General features: G+C 37.0%; 1 pseudogene; it reads left to right on the forward strand.

Moving 5' to 3' along the window:
- The first annotated feature begins 2,723 nt into the window (after positions 1 to 2,723).
- LOC122096735 lies at positions 2,724 to 23,818 on the forward strand (annotated as a pseudogene).
- Positions 23,819 to 24,783: the final 965 nt, after the last annotated feature.

Raw genomic sequence — 24,783 nt, forward strand, 5'->3', positions numbered from 1 at the left:
CCTGATGGTGGATGGGAAGCCATACCTGGGTAGGATTTCTTCCAGGATCTTCTTAGCCACAACGTTCGCAGTCTCATGCTTTGTTGGGTAAGCTTCAACCCATCCTGAAAAGGTGTCTACAAAAACTAGCAAATATTTATATCCAAATTTTCCAGTTTTAATTTCTGTGAAGTCTACTTCCCAATATTCACCTGGCCTATTTCCACGGAGGCAAGCTCCTTTTGTAACAGGTTGATTGGGGGCATTGGTGAGCTGACAGACTTTACAATTTTTAACAATGTTCTCAATGAGTTGATTTCCTTGCCTAATTTTTACTTCTGTCAGAGCAAGTCCTGCATTCTTCGCATTCCCTCCTCACCAGTTTTCCACCAGTCTTTGTTTCCTTCTCTGTCCGGGGTTTATAGGCCATGGGAATTTTCTTTATCCACTCCAAGTCTTCTTGGGAGTACTGAGGCTCAGGAGGCAAAGCTCCTGGCCTTGGGTCTACTAGAGTCAGTACTTCCGCTCTGGGCTGGAGGGCCGCCTCCTTAGCTGCCTGATCAGCCAAGTTATTTCCTTTGGTTATAGAATCAGTTCCCTTTTGATAGCCAGGGCAGTGCATAATGGCAATATTTGCTGGTTCCCATAAGGCCCAGATGAGGCTTAAATTTTCTTGTTTGTTTTTAATAGCCTTTCCCTCAGCTGTCAGCAGCCCCCTCTCTTGGTAAATGGCTCCATGGACATGCACAGTGGCAAAAGCATACCGACTGTCCATGTAAATGTTTAGTCTTTTCCCTTTTCCCATTTGTAGGGCTTTTGTTAGTGCCACTAGCTCTGCTCTTTGTGAAGACGTTCCCTAGGGAAGTGCTTCTGCCCACACTATCTCAGTGTCTGTGATGACTGCTGCACCCACGTACCTTTTTCCATCTCGAATGAAAAACTGCTGCCGTCTGTGAACCAGGTATGCTCAGCATGCGATAGTGGCAAGTCCAACAAGTCTCGCCTCTTTTCCTTGGCCCGGTCTCTCTTTTCACGCTCAATTTCATGTTCTCTGTCCTTCCTTTCCTGTCTTTGCTCCTCTGTCTCTCTCTTATTGTAAACCTTTTCCACTGCGGCTACTAAATCCCTAATAGACTTTTCACCAAATCTGTCTAGAGCCTGCAACTTTTGCCTTATGTCTAGTGAGGCAAACACAATCATCTGAGCTGACTCCTGGGTCTCAAGACCATATGGGGTATATTGACTAAAAGCTTCCATGAGCTGCTCAAGATATGCTGCCGGACTTTCACTTCCTCCCTGTCTACCATCATAAACTTTGGCCATATTAGTAGGTCGGCGAGCCGCCGCCTTGAGACCTGCCAACAGAGCCTGGCAGTAGGCGAGGAGTCGCTCCCTACCTTCAACGATATTGTAGTCCCATGTTGGTCGGATCTCAGGAAAATAGGCAGCGATCAGGGCAGGATCCCTGATGGGCGCTCCTGTGGGGTCAGGGATATGTTTCCGGGCCGCCTCTCCAATACGGTCTCTCTCTTCAGTGGTAAAAAGGACCTGTAAAAGCTGACTAAAATCATCCCAAGTGGGCTGATGAGTAAAGAGAATAGTTTCAAGCAAACGAATTAAATTCTGGGGTTTCTCAGAAAAGGGGGCCTTTTGGGTGCGTCAATTGTATAGATCACTGGTAGAAAATGGCCAATATTGGAGTTGCTGTTGACCATTCGCATCCACAGGATCTACAGCGCGTAAAGGAAAAACAGCTGCATTAGAAAAGGGGTTGATACCACGGAGGCATCGAGTGACTGGCCCCTCAGAAACTTTAAGGGCAGGTGCCGAGGGTTCTATAGCTTCCTCCTCCTTTTGATCATTCTCAGGTTCTGCAAAAGGAACCTGGGGAGAGGAGTATGGGGGAGGAAACATTTCTTCTTCTAAGTTATCTCCCTGAAAAACCAGGGGGTACAATTTCTTTTCCTCTTTCCTAGTTTCTTTTTGTAAGTCTAGGGGGCTAGATGGAGTGGTGGCCATGGTTTCCAGTCCTTTCAGTCGTACACTCCAAAAAACAATAAACAGTACAAACAAAACACACACAGGCCTGACAATTACGGAAAAAAAAAGCTTACAAAGTGGAGATCTCCCCAATTGGTCCGCTGACGCCTGTAATGGGACACCCACACCCCACAGCAGAAGGAACAGACCCACAGTGGGCGAGTTGGGCCTCGGAACCGACCCTCGCCCCACAATTCACACGGGCGAGGTTCCAAGGACCCCCGCCCCACACGGCAGGGTTACCCCCGCCCCACAAGAGGATCTGGGACATCTCCCAGTTCCTCCAGGGTTGTCGTGCAAGCGCGTCCGCTATGACAACCCTTTAGGAATCAGAGCGGCCGTCCTCACAAGGGAAAACGAAAGTAAAACAAACAACAGGACTAGACAAATTAACAAAGACAGCGCTGTTTTACCTTTGGAGTCTGAGGTCTCAGGTGTCTTTGGAGGGGTATCCTGGACGAGTCCCCACTCAGTGACATTAAAAAAAAAAAAAAAAAAACATGAAACAGCTGAACTCTGCCCTTAGAAAAAAATTGCAAATCATTAAATTAAAATTTACTCTCTTATATGTAAAGATAGTCATAGAATCAGTAGAGTATACTGCAAAATCCTGGGGTTAGGAAAGGTAAAAATTTGCAATGATGTGAACTTGTAAAATTACTTTTCCAGCTCAAAAAAAAAAAAAAACAGAGAAAGGCAAACATATGCATCCTTTGAGGGAAACAGGATTCTTTCATGGAAGTATTTTCTTGATGAGTGTCACAATAGGGACAGGAATTTTTGTCTCCTAAGTGAGTATTGGAATACTGCTCACTGAACATACCCTTCTCCCTGAGTATTTGGGTAGCTTGTGCTGTGTTGAACATAAGCTATGCTCTCTGTTTTGCAGAGCAGAGGACACTTTCCCTGTAACTTTTTTCCTCTTACTATTTCCTCAGTCTTTGCTTTGTCCATAGGACTGGGTGCTCAAAGCTGGCTAACAGCCAGCTATCTCATTCAGTCTTTCTATGCTGGGTGCCCAGCCACAGAGCTACCATAGAAATGTCTAGCTTTGGTTATTTGTGGTCCATGGGAATTCTTAATGCTCCTAGGTTGATCTCGGGGTCTTGATTTCAGACAGAACTGGGACTAAGCTGTCAGTGATTGGGGAAAAGGACAATGTTACCAGCTTTGAGAATGCTTTGGAGGTAGAATGCTTCCTAGTGCCCACAAATTCCAGAAGCTGGTCTTGACAAAGATTTTATGCATATATTGGGATCATCATTCCTCATCTCTGCATCAGGAAAATAAATCCATTTCCAAGAACCTTGTTAGCATATATAAAGATTTGTCCATGACTTATGTGGAAAGATAAACCTGATTGGTTTGGATTTGAAATAGATTGTTTATTATTGTATTACATAATTATGATTCAACCTCCTTTTGAAATCACTCATGGGTACTATGGAGAATATCATTTTACTGTAGGTCATGTCTCTTATTTATATAAACTGTGAAAATTTTAGAGCTTTTCAAAAAAGAATTGCTATTTCTGTATTTCCAGTTTTCTTTCAGTTGATGTTAGAATTTTCAGGTACTTACCATGCCAGTTACCCAGAAATACATTAATATACTAGTCTTGAAACTATCATAAATTTAAGACTGTCACTCCGTTCTACAACTACCACTAAAACTCAGTCCCCTACCCAGAAGTAACTATCAGTGGTTAGGCATGTGTCATCATCAATATCTATACATTTATGTTGAGAAAATACATTGAACTTTGCTGTGTATGTACTGGCAGGATTGGTGACATTTTCCAAGTTAATATTCTACAATGTAGCTTAGAGATGTTTCTATATGTATAATTATCTAGAATATTCTTTTGACTGATGCATTTCTCTGCAGAGAGTGTTTATAGAGTTTCTCTGATATTTTTCACCAATAAAGAACATGATCTTGCCGCATACGCTCTGTTGTTCCCCTGTAACCAGGATTCCTTATGATGTTAAATCTAGAGTGAATAATAGGCCAAATAGAAAAGTTCATTGCATTTCACTAGCATTAAAAAGTTATGAAAAACAATATAAAATATTAAAGAAGGAATTAAATATTGAGTGGATAAAACTTTAAAACAGCAGCTTTTGTTGTTGTTGTTGTACTGGTCCTGCAACTTGAACTCAGAGCAGAGGCATTATTTTCAAGGACAGTACTCTCCCGCTTGAGACACAGTTCCACTTCCAGCCTTTTGGTGATTAATTGGAGATAACAGTCTCACAGACTTTCCTGCCTAGGCTGGCTTTGAACCATGATCATATGATCTCAACTGTCTTAGTAACTAGGATTATAGGCTTGATCCACCAGTGCCAGACTCTTGTTAAACTTTCAATGAATCAACTGGGTATGCTCCCTGAGAGGTAACACACTATACATTTCAGTCCTGAAATGTCTATATGTTCTCCATTTTTTTAGTTATGATTTCTTGAAAATACTGCTTCCTAAATTCCCACAATTTTTCATGGTCCCAGGCAATGAGATACTTTGGTCACTCATATAGATTACTAAGAATTTATAGGTGATATTACTTTTATACTTCTTAACACATCTTAGTTGTACAAATTAATGAGGCTGTAAAATTTTCATTCATGCATGTATGATGAATTGGGGCATAACCATCTATCTGTCTGCTTTCTACTGCCCTCTGCTGGCTCATCCACAGCTATACCCTTATAATACTAATCCTTACAGTATCTCTCCCTCTTGGTCAGCTTCCCAGCTGAGCTGTCACTTGAGCCATATCTCTACCCCTGGTTTTCCTGGGTTTTTTTGAAGGGGAGCTAGTGAATTTTTCTGCTTGTGCTGCCTTTGAAACTCAGTCTTTCAGGTCTTAGGCTCCTGCGTAGTTAAGATTATAAGCATGAACCAACAAAATCCTGCTTATAGTTGATAGATTTCATCAAAGGTGTTTTCTCTATATCAATTGAGATGATCATAGGAGTCTTGTCTTTGATAATGATTATGTGCTGTATTACATGTGTCTCTAGAATAAAACCAACTTAATCGTGATGAATGATGATGATTAGGTCTTACCATCTAATTCACTATTTGGGGTGTTTTTTAACTGGAAAAATGAGGTCACTGGTATTGAGTGATAATCAAAAATATATATAGCAATTCCTGCCATTTTTTTCCACTGATAGATTCATTTCCACTTGTCTTGTGCTTATCTACTTGTCTGGTGAGGTTTCTTTCCTCCACTGTTTTCTGTTTGCAGTAATCTTTTGTCTTTGGTGTGCAGTATTCCTTTTGAATATTTTCTGCAGTTCTGACTTGGTGATTATAAATTTTTCTGGACAGTACTACACTGAATAAGGAAAGAATGCATCAACTTCTCCAGAGAGCATTTCACTGCCAAATACTATATGTATTTTAAAATTCCCTTTTAAATCCTATATGAAATGTTTCTTAATTTAAATGTATCTTTTTAGAGAAATTTATATTAGTGTAAACAAACTATACAAAGGGACTTATTGTGATATTTAGACATATACACATAATGTATTATAATCAAACTCATTAGGTCTATGTTATTATTTATCTCCTCCCTTTTCCTGTTTTGCAGTTTTTTAATGAGTCTCCCATTCAATATAAGCACATATTGTTTTCATACACAGCAAATATATTTTTCTTATATGTCTTTATTGTCATAATTGTTAGATTGTTTGTCTTCTAAATTTATATAAGCTACTATAAAATGTTGCATAAATGTATTCATTGAGAGCAATTTAGCAGCAATTTTATACCTTTGTGATATATTTTTACATTTCTAATATCGGTCATTTCTCTTAAATAAGAATGTAATGGCTATTTATGATGAGGTCAGGCTTGCTTACCTTGTTTCCCACATTTCTTGTAGATTTTTCTAGTAATGTACATATAATGAAGCCACTATACCTGTAAAAATCTTACTTCTACAATACTCATATTCCAAGAACCTTATACTCTATTTCATATTTCCATTAAGCTACTATTGTGTCACTGTCATAGTTAAGCCTCTGAAATAAATTCAGATTCCATAAGAAAAAAAAAGAATGTAATACCTTAATGGTGATCAATTTTATACTCCCTCAGGAATTCTTGGTACATAGGTTTGCTCAACTTTTCAGATTTCTTTGAAGTCATTTTAGTTTTGAATCTGTTTTTTCCCTATTCTTTAAAACATGGATTGATGAATGGCACAAATTTGAGTTTGACCTAACATAACAATTTCTATTATATTTACCTGCTGAGGTTATTTCATTTACACTTTTATAATCACAAGTATATTTAGATATTAATTATTATTTTTCATGTTTTTCCTCATTTAACTCCTCCATTGTAGTATTCTTATTTCAAATATAAATTCTTCTACTGTAAAATATTACTACCTCTTTGTAATTGATGTGTACCTCCAAATGTGTTCTGGCTGCAAAATATTTGTTCACAGGTGCTGGTAAAAGCTTGCCTTTCCCTGTCTTTTGATAAGAAAGTTAATTTCAATAAAGACCATTTCATTAATCAAAAAAGAGTTCTGCAATGATTACAAACAAATGTACATATTGCCTTATGTAACTGTAACCCCTGCTCATGACCTTTTCAATGAAATAAAAAATATATAAATAAAAATGAAAATAAATTAACACCAAAAAAAGTTCTGAAATTCTCTTATAATATTATCTGATTAGAATAAAATAAAATAGTTAGTTACTCAAACTGTTGAAAAAGAAAGAATGTAATACCTGCCCTCTCTTGAAAACTTTCCACTTTTTAAATTTTTTATTTACTATTATTGTAAAGGTGATATACAGAGGGGTTACTGTTTCATAAGTCACGTGAAGACTGTTTCTTTTTTTTTCTTTTAAATAAGTTTTTTATTGTGAAAATACTATACAGAGAGGTTACAAAAACAGCAATGAAGGAAAAAATCAAGCCTCTTGTTTCCACCTTGTGGAGTTCCTTTCGATAAATACTATTTTATATGTTTTGATGCACATAGCTATTAAGCCTATGTGATACTCTTTTAAGAATATCCTCCTTTGGCTGGAGAAATGGGATCACATTCAACTGCAGAACTTCTGCATGGTAAAGGACATAGCTAGCAAGATAAATAGAAAGGCCACCAATTGGGAGCTCTTCACTAGCTATACAACAGACAAGGACCTCATATCAAAAATATACATAGAGCTCAAAAAGTTAATCCCCCAGTAAAAACCCTCAAAGTAACAACCACCTCATTCATAAGTGAACTAAAGAATTAGAAAGAGACTTCTCTGGAGAGGAAATAAGAATAGCCAATAGACACATGAAGAAATGTTCAACATCTCTGGCCATAAAAGAAATGCAAATTAAAACCACATTGAGATTCCACCTCACCCTAGTTAGAATGGCCATTATTGAGAAAACAGATAATAACATGCTGGCAGGGATGTGGCCAAAGGGAATGGTATTACACTGCTGGTGGGAATGTAAACTTGTTCAACCACTCTGGAAAGCAGTATGGAGGTTTCTCAAAAGACTAAACATAGAACTCCCCTGTGATACTGCAATCCCACTCCTGGGCGTTACCCAACTGATCACAGACAAGGACACACTAAAGCTATCCGCACAACTATGTTCATATGCAGATGAATGGATCAGAAAAATGTGGTATCTTCTGTGCATTTGCCCCAATGATCACAAACAAGGCCATACTAAAGCTACCGGTACAACTATGTTTATCACAGAATTATTCACCATAGCTAAGATATGGAACCAACCCAAGGGCTGAGAAGGTGGCTCAGTGGTAGAGTGTTTGCCTTGCATGCATGAGGCCCTGAGTTCGATTCCTCAGCACCACATAACCAGAAAAAAAAAGCCAGAAGTGGCGTTGTGGCTCAAGTGGTAGAGCGCTAGCCTTGAACTGAAGAGCTGAAGGACAGCGCCCAGGCCCAGAGTTCAGGCCCCACGACCAGACCCAAAAAATAAATAAATAAATAAAAATATATGGAACCAACCCAAATATCCCTTAGGAGATGAATGGAGCAAGAAAATGTGAGATAGATAGATAGATATGTATGTGTGTGTGTGTGTGTGTGTGTGTGTGTGTGTGTGTGTGTGTATGTGTGTTTATGTGAATTCTATGTTTCCATCAGAAAGAATGACACTGCCCCATTTGTTAGGAAATGGAAAGACTTAGAAAAAAATCCTATTAAGTGAAGTAAGCCAGACCCAAAGAAATATACGTTCCATGGTGTCCCTTATTTGCAATAATTAGGATAACCTTAGCAGATGAGCAGAAAAGCTCAAAAGCTATGTACATATGACCATATTAAGATGATGATAAATGAAATGAACCCCAAGATATGGACACAAGAGGTTTTTCTTCGTTATTGTTTTTAATGTGCTATGTGGGGTTTTTTTTTTGTTTGTTTGTTTCTTTTGTGTGTTCTTCCCCCTATGGTATATCCCCTGTTGTCACTGTATTTGATTTTGGCACCTTGCATCTTGTATATACATTTATCTAATTTGGGGAGGGGAAGGGTAATACCAAAATGCTAAAACAAGGACACAGGATGACCCATTGCAACAATGATACTCACAAGTCACTATTTGGGAAACAAACTTTTCAGCTTCTGGGAGGCGGGGGAGGAGTGGAAGAGATGGTGAATGGAAGGAATAGTACGAGAAAAATAAAGGAGGGGGTAACAATGTTGGACAAGAAATGTACTCATTCCTTACTCATGTAACTGTAACCCCTTTGTACAGCATCTTTACAATAAAACAAAATTTTAAAAAAGAAAATGTGGTATATATAAACAATGGAATTCTATGCTTCCATCACAAAGAATGACATTGTCCCATTTATAAGGAAATGGAAAGACTTGGAAAAAATCATATTAAGTGAAGTAAACTAGACCCAAAGAAACAGAGGTTTCATGGTTTCCCTCATTTATAACAATTAGTGTATGTCTAGGATTGACCACAGTAGCTCAATAACTATGTACTTATGACCTATATAATGATGCTAATTGAAAAGAACCCCAAGATATGGAAACAAGTGGTTTTTATTGGTGTTGATGATGTTGTTTTTAATTGTGCTGTATAAAGTTCTTTCTCCCCACCCCCCACTTTGGTTTATCCCCTGCCGACACTGTTTCTTATTCTGGTACCCTGCGTCTTGTGTATACATTTATCTGATTTGGGGAAGGAATAACAAAATGGTGAAACAAGATGCTAGGATGGAAATGAACTTTACCATTGGGGAGGTAGTGGGGGCGGAATGGGAGGAGTGGTAGAGAAAGTGAGAGGAAAAACAAGGGAGAGGGTAAAAATGTTCAACAAGAAATGTACACATCACCTTACTTACATAACCCCTCTGTACATCACCTTTACAACAAAATAATTTTTTAAAGAGAACAGCCTCCTTTTGTCTCATTCTGTGCGAAATTATATAATTTATCATCTCCCAGTATACTTTTTATCATCTCCCCATTGTATTTTTTCTTTTACCATCAGCTTTATAGGCACATTCTAGTTACCATAAATGAGAGAAACCATACAACCTATGTTTTGCTGGGCCTGGCTTACTTGGCTTAAAATAATTTTTTCCAAGTCTTTCCATTTCCTTTTAAATGGTACAGTATCATTGTTTCTGATGATGAGTATAATTCTATTGTGTATATATACCACATTTTATCAAGCCATTTGTCCACTGAGCATCATTTGGGTTGATTCCATATCTTAGCTATGGTAAACAATACTGCAATGAGCATAGTTGAACTGGTAGACTTAGTGTGGCCTTGTTTATGTTGTATTGTGACCAGGAGTGGAATTGCTGAGTCTTAGGAAAGCTCCATGTTTAATCTTTTGAGAAACCTCCATACTTCTCTCTAGAGTGGTTGAACAAGTTTATAATCCCACCAACAGTGTTCTAGAGTACCCTTTTGACCACATTCCCTCCAGTATTTGTGATTGTTAGTTTTCCTGATAATGGCCAATCAACTGAAGAGAGGTGGAGTCTCAATGCTATTTTGATTTGCATTTCTTTTATGGCCAGAGATGTTGAACATTTCTTTATATGTCCATTAGCCATTTTTACTTCTTAGAAGTCTTTAGCCCATGTATTAATTGGGTTGTTGTTTCTTTGAGAGTTTATTTGTGAAGGTGGGGAGGGTAATTTTTTGAGCTCAGTATATTTTAGATATGAGGCCCTTGTCTGATGCATAGCTAGTAAAAATCTTCTCCCATTATTCTATTCATCTTGCTAGGTATGTCCTTTGCCATGCAGAAACTCTTCAGTTTGGTGCAATCCCATTTATCCCATTTCTTTGATTTGTTGTGATTCCAGATCTTAGGAAGTTTGGACCTATGCATCAGAACCCTAGTGCTTCCCCCTATCCCTTTGTGAAATATTTTCATGGTATCTTGCCTCAAATTGAGGTCTTTGATCCATTTAGAATTGATTCTGGTGCAGGGTGATATATAAAGATCTAGCTTCAGTTTTCTGCATGTTTATAGCCAGTTTTGCCAGCATCATTTGTTGAAGAGGCTGTCTTTCTTCCATCCTGTGTTTTTTGTTCCCTTATCAAATATTAGATGGCTATAGGCCTGTGGGTTCATTTCTGAGTTTTCTATGCTGTTCCGTTGGTCTTCAGGCCTATTCTTGTGCCAGTACCAAGCTATTTTTATCTCTATGGCTTTGTAATAGAGTTTGAAGTTTGGTATTGATATTCCTCCAGTACTATTCTTCCTGCTGAGGATTGCTTTTGCTATTTTGTTATTCCATGTGAATTTTTGGACTGCCTTCCCTAATTCATTGAAGAATATTGTTGGGATTTTCATTAATATTCCATTGAATTTGTAAATTGCTTTGGACAGTACATACTGCTATTTTCACAATGCTAATTCTTCCAATCCAGGAGCATGGAAGTTTTTTCCATTTACTTAGATCTGCTTCAATTTCTTTTTTCAGATTTTTAAGATTTTCACAGTAGAGATCCTTAATACCTTTGGTTCATTCCTAAGTATTTTTTAGGTCATTATAAAAAGGAGTTGCTTTCCTGATTGCAGTCTCACTCTATAGTTGGCATACAGAAAAACTACTGATTTTTTTTTTTTTTTTTGGCCAGTCCTAGGACTTGAACTCAGGATCTAGGCACTATACCTAAGCCTCTTTGTGCTCAAGGCTAGTGCTCTACCACTTGAGCCACAGTGCCACTTCCAGCTTTTGTAGTAGTTAATTGGAGTTAAGAGTCTCGTAGACTTTCCTTCCCTGGCTGGCTTCGAACTGTGGTCCTCAGATCTCAGCCTTCTGAGTAGCTATAATTACAGGTGTGAGCTATGTAAAAACTGTTATGTTCCCTAGTCTATGTTATTCCTTAATCAGCTTATAAATGTAATTGAGGTGGCATGCTAAAGATACTTCCTGGTATAGAGATGATGTGGAAAATGAAATGCAAATCCCATGTTTATCCCATGGTTATTCCTGAAGATATCATTAGGATTGGTCCCCATTAATTATTTTGGCAACTCTTATGCAGAGAGAGCCACTATTCATATTTTTAAGATACATTGTATTATACCATTTTCTACATTCTCCTCCTCTGAAAGTTTCCTTTTTAACTTTGACTCATGATTAACACAGAAAATAATGATAGATTGAGTTTGAGAAGTCCATTTGTTTAAAAAAGTTCACTGAATATCACTATGTTTCATGCACTTACCTAAGTATTTCAGAAATATAAGGATCAGTCTTTCCATCCAAGAGCTCATTAGATTTACAAGAAAGTTTTAAAAAAATAACCAAACCATTACAAAGTTAATTTTAAATGTCATTTTATAGAACAAGCTTTTAGAGAGTAACAAATATGATCATCACAAAGACTAAAATACCAGCTTTGTATCTGACATCTTACAAAAGAAAAACAAAATCTGAGGATCAGATCAATTACATATCCCAATAATACATCTGCGAGCAGTATATAATGTAGTAGGCTACCTAAAAAGGAAACTCTTTGATCTATCCTAAATATTTAATGTTTAATAGCAATTCAGCGAATATTCTTTAGGAATAAATGGTTGACATTGTAATTTTTATTAAAACCATATTTTTTATTTTTATATGTCTGCTGTTTTTCAATTTATGATAATGCTGTAATAGGATTAACTGAGAAAACTGCTTTAAGAAAGAATTTTTTGAACATGTGTAGTATTTATATATAAGTGAGTTTCAAAGCAAACATATTTCAATAGCTAGCACATATTTCTGACAATGATGTCTAATAATATATCTGTTTCTTCCATGCTTCAAAATAAAGTATTGACTTCAGTGAATGAATGACATGATCTGATAAATAAAGAGCACATGAAAACTATAGACAGAATGAATATTCAGTGTTACTCTTTAAACTTGTCTAGATGTGATGAATTTTCTATAAGGTAGTGCAGATGCCAGTCCTAAATATATGTGCAAATATATTTGCAGTCTTTGCTCCTTGGTTCTATAACATCTATAATATTATTATATATAATATAAAGCTATTTGCCTATCTTTGAGGGCTTCCTTCACTTTCTTATCACTTTCTTACAGGTCAAAAACTTAATTGCATATACATGCATACTTAAACACATATAAACAAATGCACAGTCCATATTTAAAGAGCATATACTGCAATCACTTAATCATTTCTCACCACTATGTGTAACAGGAATCCGGAATGTATGTAAAAGAATAAATTAATGAATACAAATGAATTTATAATAGTTTAAAAGTAGTTTTCTGACAGGCACTCGTGACTCGCACCTATAATCCTTGCTACTCAGTGTAAGGTTCACCGAAAAGAGACCACCCCATGGTTCAGGCAAAAGGAATTTATTAGGAAGAGATTAAACTGCTGTCCTGCAGTACATTCCTTTTTTAATAGTGTCACCCCCTCCCTCATTTTTTTTTTTTGGTCGGTTGTGGGACCTGAACCCTGGGCCTGGGCGCTGTCCCTCAGCTATTCAGCACAAGGCTAGTGCTCTACCTCTTGAGCCATAGCGCCACTTCTGTTTACATGGTGCTGAGGAATCAAACCATGGCCTCATGCATGCAAAGCAAGCACTTTACCACTGAGCCAACTTCCCAACCCCCCCCCCCACCTCATTTTCTGCAGGTTTTTCCCTCCCAATCCCTCTCCCTCACAAGTTAAATAATTCATTTCCAACATATTGTCTAATGGGTGTCACTGCTGACTTAGTTCACTCTTTGTCCAGGCTGTAGAGAGTCATAGAGGCAAGACTGAAAGATCATGCAGTATACCTAGAAGATGAGTATGTTATAAGTGGCCAAACAGAGTGACTGCTAAAGAGACTAACTTCAATTTTTAAAATGCCATGTTCTTAGCCAGGTGCCGGTGGCTCACGCCTGTAATCCTAGCTACTCAGGAGGCTGAGATCTGAGGATCACGGTTCAGAGCCAGCCCAAGCAGGAAAAGCCATGAAACTCTAATCTCCAATAAACCACCAGAAAATTGGAAATGGTGCTGTGACTCAAGTGGTAGAGCACTAGCCTTCAGCTGAAGAGCTGAGGAACAGCGCTCAGGCCCAGATTTCAAGCCCCATAACCAACAAAATAAAATAAAATAAAATGCATGTTTTATACACAGGAAAAAATAAGAAAAATAATTTAAGCAGAACAATTCTATCAAAAACAAGCTCACAACTTGTATTTGAGAAGAGAGACCCAGGGAACCCAGCTGGCACAGAGACACCTAGGGAATTGTTTACACTCTCATTGTTTTCCAGAGTTCAGCAGCCAGTCCCTCAAAGCTATTCCAACCACAGCTGAAAGGGAATGGGTTCTTGTTTAATAAAATATATAACACCAAACCCAAAATGGACTAAGATTTAAACAAAAGAATGAAGAAGTAAAATTCCCAGAGAAAAACTCCATGATATTGATATTGGGACTAATTTCTTTTCTAAAATATGATTCCAGAAAGTCAAGCAACAACAACAAAAATTTTTAAATGAGCCCATATCAAACTAAATACCCAAGAACAAAGAATCTATTCCCTCTCAGCCATGGTTGAAGCACCTCTGAGTGTGCAGGTATTCAAAATGGATGGAGTGGGGTCAAGAGGAAAGAGGAAGATGAAGAGGAGGGAGAATGAAGTATCCAATATTAATACAAAATTAATGCAAAATTAATAAGAGTCAGGGAAAGAGTGAGTAGCAAAGATGGGTGAGAATGTTAAAAAGGATGGCATTGATCAAGGTATATTGTATTCATAAACTGCTTCGATAAATGGCAACTCCTTTGTATAACTATTTAAAGATAATAATAATATTTTTTTAAAAAAAACAAAAAGTCTCCATGTTTTTTTTCTGCCCACGCTGGTTTCCAACTGAGTTCCTCAGATCTCAGCTTCTTGAATAGCTAAGATCACAAGCAGGAGCCACTGGCACCTGGCTATTTTTTAAAGTATTAAAATTCCCTATTATAAAATATTCAGAAACATAGTACAAGAGATGGTTATAAAATCGAAAGTGATCCTTTTGTAAATGGATAGAAACTGTTATAGATTTCTTCCAAAGAAGAATTAAACATTGGATATTGAAATGGACATAATGAGCACAGCAAAGGAAATTTGAGGTTTTTATAAATGAGTTTGCCAACTATGTTAATTATGATTAAATATACAACATTGGCATAAAGGCCTTGCAGAAAGGCTTCTGTAATTTGTGAGAAAATAGAAAATCCATCATCAAAGACATTCTCAAACCTGGCCACATTCTCCTTTTTCCCAATAACTAACAGCAAAATCCCACTAAGGAAATGAAACAAGAAGAGTTATCATTATCAAACTACTGATAATCCATGATACTAGACACTATGTTAGAAATGAACTATCCAACTTGTGGGGGAGGAGGGTCAAGAGGGAAAAAACTGGGAGAAAACTAGGGAAGAGGTGACACTGTGCAAAAAGAAATGTATTGCTCACATCTGTAATCCTAGCTACTCAGGAGGCTGAGATCTGAGGATCACAGTTGAAAGCTAGTCCAGACAGAAAAGTCCATGAGACGTTTATCTCCAATTAACTACTCAAAAACCAGAAGTGGCACTGTGGCTCAAAGTGGTAGAGCACTAGCCTTGAGCAGAAATGCTCCAGGGACAGCACTCAGACCCTGAGTTCAAGCCCAATGTTCAAAGAAAAAAAAAAAAAAGAATGTACTCAATTACCTGACTTACTTAACTGCAACCCTTCTGTACATCACCTTTACAATGAATAAATACTTAAAAATTAAAGGCTTGAAAAAAATTATAATAAGTAAGCCAGGCCCAAAGAAACATAGATCTCATGGTTTCCCTTATTTGCAATAACTAGTATATGTCTGAGTCAAGCAGAAAAGGTCAGAAAAGGTGATGTTAGGGAAATGAACCCTAAGATATGTATTCAAATATTTTTTTTTCTTTCATGCGACTGTTTCTAACACATTTATAAGATTATTTCTTTGTTGCTTTGTATGTCCCTCCCCCACAGTATAACCCCTGCTTTCACTGTATTTGATGTCGGTATAATTTGTGGAGGGGAAGGGGAAAAACAAATCGTTTAAATAGGGATACAGGTGGGCCCATCGCAACAATGAGACGTACAAGTCGTTATGTCGAAAACGAACTTTACAACTTTTGTGGGGGGGAGGGGAAGGGGAGGACTGGGTGGGGGGGGAGGATGGGAAGGGATGGGGAGGGGAAACAAAGGAGGAGGCTACAATGCTTGATAAGAAATGTACTCGTTATCTTGCCCATGTAATTGTAACTCCTCTGTACAGTATTTTCACAATAAAAATAAATAAATAAAATCTAGACATCGTTGTCAACCTTCAAGCATTGAGAATTCCTATTGACTACAAAGTAACCAAAACCAAACATTTCTTTAATAGCTCTAGGGCTGGGCACGAGGCATAGAAAAGCTGAACAAAATAACTATTATCAGGCTTTGAATATCCAGTCCTAAGGAATAGCGAAATTTTTCATCCAAGAATGGAGGAAGGCCATGGAGGATCCAACAGATCTCTTGAGGAGATAGTAAGGTACCGTACTTACAGGAAAGGTGATCACCCGCTCTACAAGACAGACAGCATACATCCTAGCCAGTAAGGCTTAGCTGCCCAAATGCCCAAGGGACAGTATGTCAAGTGAGGAGAATTGCAATACCCTCTTAGGAGATTCAATGTTTCCTGCCCCCATTGTAGCACTCAGTAAGAAAATGTTCCCAGGAAAGAATCCTACTCCCCTCAAGAGTTGTATGTTTTTGCCGGGCGCTGGTGGCTCACGCCTGTAATCCTAGCTACTCAGGAGGCTGAGATCTGAGGATCGCGGTTCAAAGCCAGACCGGGCAGGAAAGACCGTGAGACTCCTATCTCCAATAAACCACCAGAAACCCGGAAGTGGCGCTGTAGCTCAAGTGGTAGAGCACTCGCCTTGAGCTGAAGAGCTGAGGGACAGCACCCAGGCCCAGAGTTCAAGCCCCACGACCGACAAAAAAAAAAAAAAAGAGTTGTATGTTTTCACCTGGTCCTGTTTTTCAAATTCTGAAAAATAATTTTAAAACCTCAATTTGATTTATTATTTGTGAACCCTTTGAGTAATTTCTACAAGGTTCTCCTCCAAAGAAGTATTCTCTTGAGTTAATCATCTCATCTTTGATGAACTTTATTCTATGATATCTAATCTGGCTTTGAAAATGACTAAGGATTGTTCTGAGGACTTTGGCTCTTTCCTTTAGACAATAGTTAAAAATGCTTCACCCTGACATTTTCAGAAGTTCTGAACAGAGAAATTTGCTATGGAAGTATATCAGTTACCAGAACAAATTCTTTCTCTTTGCCACCATTCGAAAGTCATTATTTGGAAATAGAGAGGGGAGGGAGGAGGACTTTTTCTGCCTGAATACTGAGTGGTGAATGAATTCCTAGACCTAATTAAAGCCTAACAATTGTGGCAAGAGTCTCCTAACAAGATAGGGGTCAGACTTTGGAAAGCAGTATGGAGGTTCCTCAAAAGACTTCACACAGAACTCCCCTATGACCAAGCAATCCCACTTTTGGGCATTTACCCAAATGTTTACAAACAAGACCACACTAAAGCTACCAGCACAACTATGTTTATTGCAGCATTATTTACCATAGCTAAGATATGGAACCAACCCAGATGCCCCTCAGTAGATGAATGGATCAAGAAAATGTGGTATATATACACAATGGAATTCTATGCCTCCATCAGAAAGAATGACATTGCCCCATTTGTTAGGAAATGGAAAGACTTGGAAAAAATTATATTAAGTGAAGTAAGCCAGGCCCAAAGCAACATAGGTCCCATGGTTTCCCTTATTTGCAATATCTAGTATATGTATGAGTCAAGCGAAAAAGGTCAGATAATGTGATGTTAGGAAAATGAACCCTTAAATATGTATTTTAATGTTTTTTTTCTTTCATGCATGTGTTTCTAATGCATTTATAAGATTATTTCTTTGTTGCTTTGTATGTCCCTCCCCCACAGTGTAACCCCCGCTTTCACTATGTTTGATGTCAGTATAACTTGTGGAGGAGATGGGGAAAAACAAGTCGTTTAAGGATTCAGGTGGACCTGTTGCAACAATGAGAAGTACAAAATGTCATGTCAAAAACGAGCTTTACAATGTCGGTGTGGGGGGGAAGGGGGGAAGGATTGGGTGGGGGGGAGGGGGTAGGCTGGGAAGGGATGTGAAGGGTAAACAAAGGAGGAGGCTGCAATGCTTGGTAAGAAATGTATGCATTATCCTGCCCATGTAATTGTAACCCCTCTGTACAGTATGTTCTCAAATAAAATAAAATTAAATTAAAAAAAAAAAAAAAGATTGGGGTCAGGGTGCTGGTTGGTGGAAGCCTCCGTCTTTCAGTCCAATGACCAGCATCTTAGAGAATTAATTATTAGGAGCAAACAGAGATAGTGCAACAAGGTTTGGAGCAATGGGCTGCAATACTACATGATAGGGATATTTGTCATCCATAGCATAGAAAATTCTGGCAGAAATAGTTCAGTCAAATTTAACCTTCTGTGATAGCTCCATTAACTTTTGTATAAACAGAATAACTTGGTGGAAGTTAAACACTTTATTAGCCAATTGAGGATTAAAGAATAAAGTGTTAACCATTAGTATTACATAATATTACATAAAAGCCTCTGGTATTCTATTCTGTAAATCACTATTTTAAAAAGTAATAATTTCTATATTATTTTAACCGTTTAGCCACAGTTTGCTTTAGAATTTATTTTTTTTAAACATTTTCAAGCTATATGGCAGTATATGCCTGTTATTTCTGTATAAAACGGAGAGCCAGGCTTGGAATACTTCTAAAAGGAAGATAAGGGGACAAGAAAACCTGTATGTAGTCAATGAACTATCATGTGCTGTTAAATGATTAATTTTGAAAGCATATTATGCAATCATCTTTAATTTTCAAATTGTATTATAGCTAGTGGCTATATATTTTATGTACAGATCAAGCAAATTTAAGTGCTCTGTTTATGTGCAAATAACTTGGGTGCCAAAAGGTAAGTTGTTTATAAAGGAAAACAAATTCTGGAAAGTTTTCCCTGCATGCCATCATCATTCAATTTAAAATCTTGTATGTATAATTTTTAAAAATTGCTTTTTACAGGGCTGGGAAGGTGGCTCAGTGGTAGAGCGCTTGCCTTGCATGCCTGAGGCCCTGGGTTCGATTCCTCAGCACCACATAAGCAAAAAGAAAAAAGCCAGAAGTGGCTCTGTGGCTCAAGTGGTAGAGCACTAGCCTTGAGCTGAAGAGCTGAGGGACAGTTCCCAGGCCCAGAGTTCAAGTCCCATGACCGGACCCCCTCCCAAAAAAAAAATTGCTTTTTACAAAATACAGTAGGCTTATTTGAAACCATTTCAAAAGAATGTATTTGTCTCATAGAAACAAATACATTACAGTTGGGCCTCAAATTACAGATTTACCAATTATGAATATTGGCTCTTAATATAATATGAAGAAAGTTCAATTTAAAAACATGTTAAATTAAAATTTTGGATAGAATTTTGTTGTTGGTAGTGGTGGTCATGGGGCTTGAACTCTGGGCCTGAACGCTATCCCTCAGCTCTTCAGCTCAAAGCTAGCTCTCTACCACTTGAGCCACTGCACCACTTCCAGTTTTCTGAGTGGTTTATGGGAGATAAGACTCACAGCCTTTCCTGCCCAGGTTGGCTTTGAACCATGATGCCCAGATCTCAGTCTTCTGAGTAGTTAGGATTATAGGCATGAGCCACCAGCACCCAGCTTGCTTTAAAATTTTGAATGATGCTAAATGAAATGAAAATAGCATTGTGGAGGGTAAGCTTCAAGAGAGCAACCACTTTTACAGCATGTCATTATTTCTCTGTTCAAAAAGACAAAGATAATTTAGGATGGGCACTTTCTGTTTCATTTAGCCAATCAATATACATCATTATTAGATGCTGTGTTTTATTTAGTCAATCAGTCATCTCTGCATACATTCATTATAATTTTAATCCATATTAATCAGTGGATTTCATTGTGATATTTCTATGCATGTCTATTCAGTGCTCTAATGGTAATTTATCTCTTCTGCATTCTCTCACCCTCTCTTATTTCTTCTTAACCTAAATCTCTTTCTGTTCCAAAATAGTCTTTATTAGTTTCTGTTTTCTTAATAGACATAGTGTGAAGTTTTCAAGTTTTTATAACTTGATGATAAATACAGGCTCACAAAAGTGCACACATTCTAATAAAAACTGGACAGACCAAAAGCAGAATCTGCTAAAGAAACAGAATGAAAATAACAAGAATAGTATTTCTCACTGCCTTTTACTAAAGGAATGCTTTTAAAAGTCCCAATGATACCATTTATGAGGCATTTTGTTTTCTAGAAGTAACATACCTGCTAAGATCATTCTCAGATCTGTGATTTTTGACCTATCCATTGCAGCTGTGATATCTTTATTGACTAATATATCTTTCCTAGCAGTTTTAATAAGAAATCATCTCTTCAGGTATGACTACATAGAAACCTGAGGGAAATCATCACAGCTCTGTATTCAGGAGCACTGGGTGCATACAGAAAATATAAAATTGTTTCATAGACCAACTAATAAAAACACAGTGTGTTCACTTTGGGTCTTTACAAAGAATTGAAGAAAAATTGTAGTCTAAATAGTCTATACAACAGCAATATGCAAATGTCTAACTCCTAACAGAATTTGTGGAACAGAAAGAACTGAAGAGAAAAAGCAAGAAAAGGAGAAGGGGAAGGATCTAGACAAAAAAGGAGAAAAGGAAAAAAGGGATGTGATTAGGAAAAATGCTAGAGGTAGAGAACCAGCCAGATGTCATAGCACCACGGTTAGTTAGCCTTCTCTTGGGTCTTTTCCTCTGAAACTATACCAGGATTCTTCATATTTATGGGGCAATGAGGCAGTCATGAAAACAATAATAACTCTGCAATGCCTCTCAAGGAGTAGACTCACAACTGGAAAAAATTCATTTCCAAAGAATTTTACAGATCAAAACTGACCAAAACAAAAACAAACAACAACAAAAATGACCAAAAGTTACTTCAAATTTTTTAATTTTTCTCTCATTTTTGTAGATACTACTGCTATCACATGGATGGACAGAGTAATCCCTTCCATGCAATGGATCATTTCTTTGGGGATTTTTCTTTCAATATATGACAACACTTGTTGTGCAGTGCTTTCAATATCAAGCATAGTCTATCTACTCGGCAATCCAGGAGAGACAACTGTCTTTGATCTACTTCATGCTTAATGAAGAGTTCTGCCCAGTTGTGGCTGTCATTCAGACCATTATTTTGTCTTCTATTGCTATAATACCTTCAGATTTTCTCTACTTAGTAAAATACATAGGATTAATGTCCAAGTGTATAGGTACATTCAATGTGATAGGTTTACTTAAACTAAGATACAGGAACCAGATCTCCATAGGCCTTATAATGTAAATCAAAATAAGAATACTAAGATTTTATCTCTATTCCTTTCTAAAAACTGAAATTGATTTAAGCTATGTGAGTTGATACCAAATCAGACACAAAAACTGAAAAATACTGAATTTGAGTCTTCATGTTTTAGGTCTGTGATATTGATGGAGTTTGGCCAGATTATATTTTGGAAAAAGTCAAAACAGTTTGCTAGCAAGGAAATTAGGTGACATCATTATCTTCATAATTCAAGAACTAGGTAATAATCCACCTGGAGAACAAAACTATCCTAGGCCACAATCATGTGTGCAGCTGACAACTCCATATATATGTTGTTATCTTCACTTTCTACTTGTGTCTTTAATAGAGATTTGTGTCTATAAGTTGTTAAACATTTTCTTTTTTTAGTGTTAAATGTTTATTGTAAACTTTAGACACAAAAATAGATTTTCTAGGCCATTCACATGCACATTAAAACCAAAAAGCTGCAAACTACAATATATGTAATTATACAAATGAAGCCACTGCGATGATTACAGGATGGAAACATTTTCTTAACTTAGATTTTTATATATATTGAATTTAAACTAGAAGACAGAATCCTCTTTGTCCAGCTACTGACTGGCATGGATATTGTTGGTTTCTAGAGCATCAATAAATAAAATACAGCTTCAGGGGTTCAAGATATGGAACAAATGAGTGTTGCTTATTATAAGCTAGCACTGTATCATTGAATCTTATAACCAGACCCCATGTAATATTGCTTAAGCATTCCTCCCACTAGGGAGACATAGCCCATTCCAAGGCATAAGCCTGATGAGCATAGATAGTATAAGCTGGATGTTTGCCTCCATTTGTCTCTATAGATAGAAAATGTGTGTGAAATAAACTATAACTAATCCTGAGCTCAACTGTCATTTTTTCCATTCTTAACCATCTTATAAATATAATCAAGCCCACGATATATGGAGATAATATGGAACATGAAAAATAAATTTCATATTTGATGGCAGTGACTTTAAGGGGCACCTTGGCATGTTTATTAAAAATTCAACTTTCCAGTTCAACATTAGGGATTCTGATTAAATCTGTCTCCACTGGACCATAGGACATACATGAATATTGACTTTCTTATTAATTACTATGCTGAGAAGTCCATTGATCGGAATTGAAGAAATACAAGTCTACACAATTTTCTCCCTTCTTCCAACATGGCTTCCTCTTTGCTCCTTGTTGCAAAGGATAATGAAGATAGCTCAAATTTGTGTTACCTTGTTTATTCAACAAATACTCAGTGAGAAACTGCTGTTTGAGATACATCTTATTTCAAGAAACATGGACCAATTATCTCTCCACCTAAGATTTTACTAACCTTATAGAAGAGTAAGAGACAAAGTACACAAATAGTCAAAAATGTGACCATTTTGTTTAGCATGCTCTTAATAGGCACATTTTTTACAAAGACATTAAACATCAGTTTATTTTATCTGGCACTATTTTGCAAAGAAAGAATCTGAGCATCATACCAATTACATAGAAAAGACTATACACTTTGACAGAGTAAGTTACTGCAAAAAGAACTTTCTTTTCCTGTCCTAAAAATCTGTCCTAGTAAGACACACACACACACACACACACACACACACACGCACGCACGCACGCACGCACGCACGCAATTCAGTGAATATTCAAGGATGGTAATAGTGAATTATTAACATGGTAATATTTGTATTTCAAGCCACACTTTTCTGAGTCAGGTCTTTCTGTTGTTTCTTGTATTTGGTGATACTGTCCTAGGATCAATGGACAAATACTGCTTTAAAGAAGTCAGGCACTGGTATTTCATGCCTGTAATCCTAGCTACTCCAGAAGCTGAGATCTGAGGATAGCACTTTGAAGCCAACTTCAGGTAGGAAAGTTCCTGAGACTCATCTCCAAGTAACTACCAAATTAAAAAACAGAGCCAGAAGTGGTGATGTGGCTTGCCTGGTAGAGCATATTCTTGAGCAGAAAAGCTCAAGGACAATATCCAGGTCCTGAATTCAAGCTCCAGGATTGGGAAGAAATAGGAAGGGAAGGAAGAGGAGGAAAAGGAGGTGGAAAAGGAAGAGGAAGAGGAGGAGGAAAAAGGAGGAGGAGGAGGAGGAGGAAATTTTATAAACAAATACATTTATAATATTGATCAGATCCCTAATTCCCAAAAGCAACAATGTTTCAATGGTTGACATTAGAATAACATCTGATAACCTAACTTTTTCGCCCATACCTGAAGATAAACCATTGGCTTTAGTAAATTAATTGCACAATTTGTTTAGAAGAATAATTTACTTTAAAAATTACGTACTGAGTATATTCACTTCCAGTGTTTTACAATTGCTTAGTCTGACATGAACTTATTTTCCATAAGATAATGTTTTGATGGACCTTTAAATATATTTGAAAATGCATTTATAGTTTTTCCTTTCCATTGTGGAACATCTATAATGTTCTTTTGTAGTCATAAAGATGACTTTGTGGACAAAGTCATCTCTATCTTAATTTCCTTTTTCTTTCAAAGGGTGTGGTTGTTATTTGTATTCGGATCTTTAGCTTTGTGTTTCTTTCTCCCTTTCTTGCCAATGATTCATGCCCCTAGTACAGAGCATATCTACCAAGGCATCTTTCTTCTTTGTGGACCCCTATGCTTCATATTCTTCTTAAGCAACGTCCGCTTGCTTTAACACAGTCACTTGCTATTTACAATTACGGTTCAATGTTTGCCCTCCAGAAGACCATGATCAACATATTTTTGCAGAAAAACACTGATGACAAAAGAACAATTTTGAGAACAAGAAACATGTGAATGTGTAGTAAATATATTTTTTCAAGTTAATCGTAACTTGATAATACATATCCTGATAAATTCAAAGTGTCTCATCTTCTGCACATTACAAAACTATGCAGCACAAATTTATCCTTTTTGTGGTATCTATTTTGTAAGAAAGAAAGAGAGGATCTCTAAGGATCCAAATATAAAGAGACAAGGAGACATAAATGTTAAGTTACCTATTTTGTCAATGTGTATTGAAAAACTACAATATCCCCTTTAAATGTGTATAATTTAAGTTAAAAAAATATTTAAATGTTTAAGGAGATGAAAATATTGACTTCCCCTAAGTTGGTCATTACCTGATATCTATATGTATCTAATGACCACATGGTAAACCACTGATTCACACAGTTAATAATAAATAATGGATCAAACATTTTGCTTTTCTCCTTGAGCTGGCTGCTCAAAGCTTGCTAACAACTATCTTATTCAGTTTTTCTATGCTGGTTGCCCAGCCCTAGTGCTACCAAAGAAATGCCTAGCTTTGTCTATTTTGTGGCCAATAGGAATTGTCTGTGTTTCAGAGATAACAGCAGTGTCTTGGTTTCACTTTCAGTAGTTTGATGAAGATGGAAAGGTTTGAGAATTACTTGAATGCAGACCTTTCTGATGCCTCACAACTGTAAAGTCCCCTATTTTTCTCCCATCAATGTGGCAAGTAAATCTACTTGTAAACAATTTTGGTAGAATGAATGGTTTTCCAGACCTTATGGGGAAAGAGAAATCTTGTTGCTGTTGTTGTTGTTTTTGATTAAGCTACTATAAATCCCATGGTCATAATTAAACCTCCATGTGTTACCATTAATATAGAAAATTAAAGTTTAAAAAATAAAGAATTAAATTTCTTCAGGGAATTTAAAAATATTTTCAAAAAGAATTGAAATTTTCTATACTATCAAGC

Source organism: Dipodomys spectabilis, unplaced genomic scaffold (assembly GCF_019054845.1).
Source record: "Dipodomys spectabilis isolate Male_0828 unplaced genomic scaffold, ASM1905484v1 ptg000387l, whole genome shotgun sequence".
NCBI lineage: Eukaryota > Metazoa > Chordata > Mammalia > Rodentia > Heteromyidae > Dipodomys > Dipodomys spectabilis.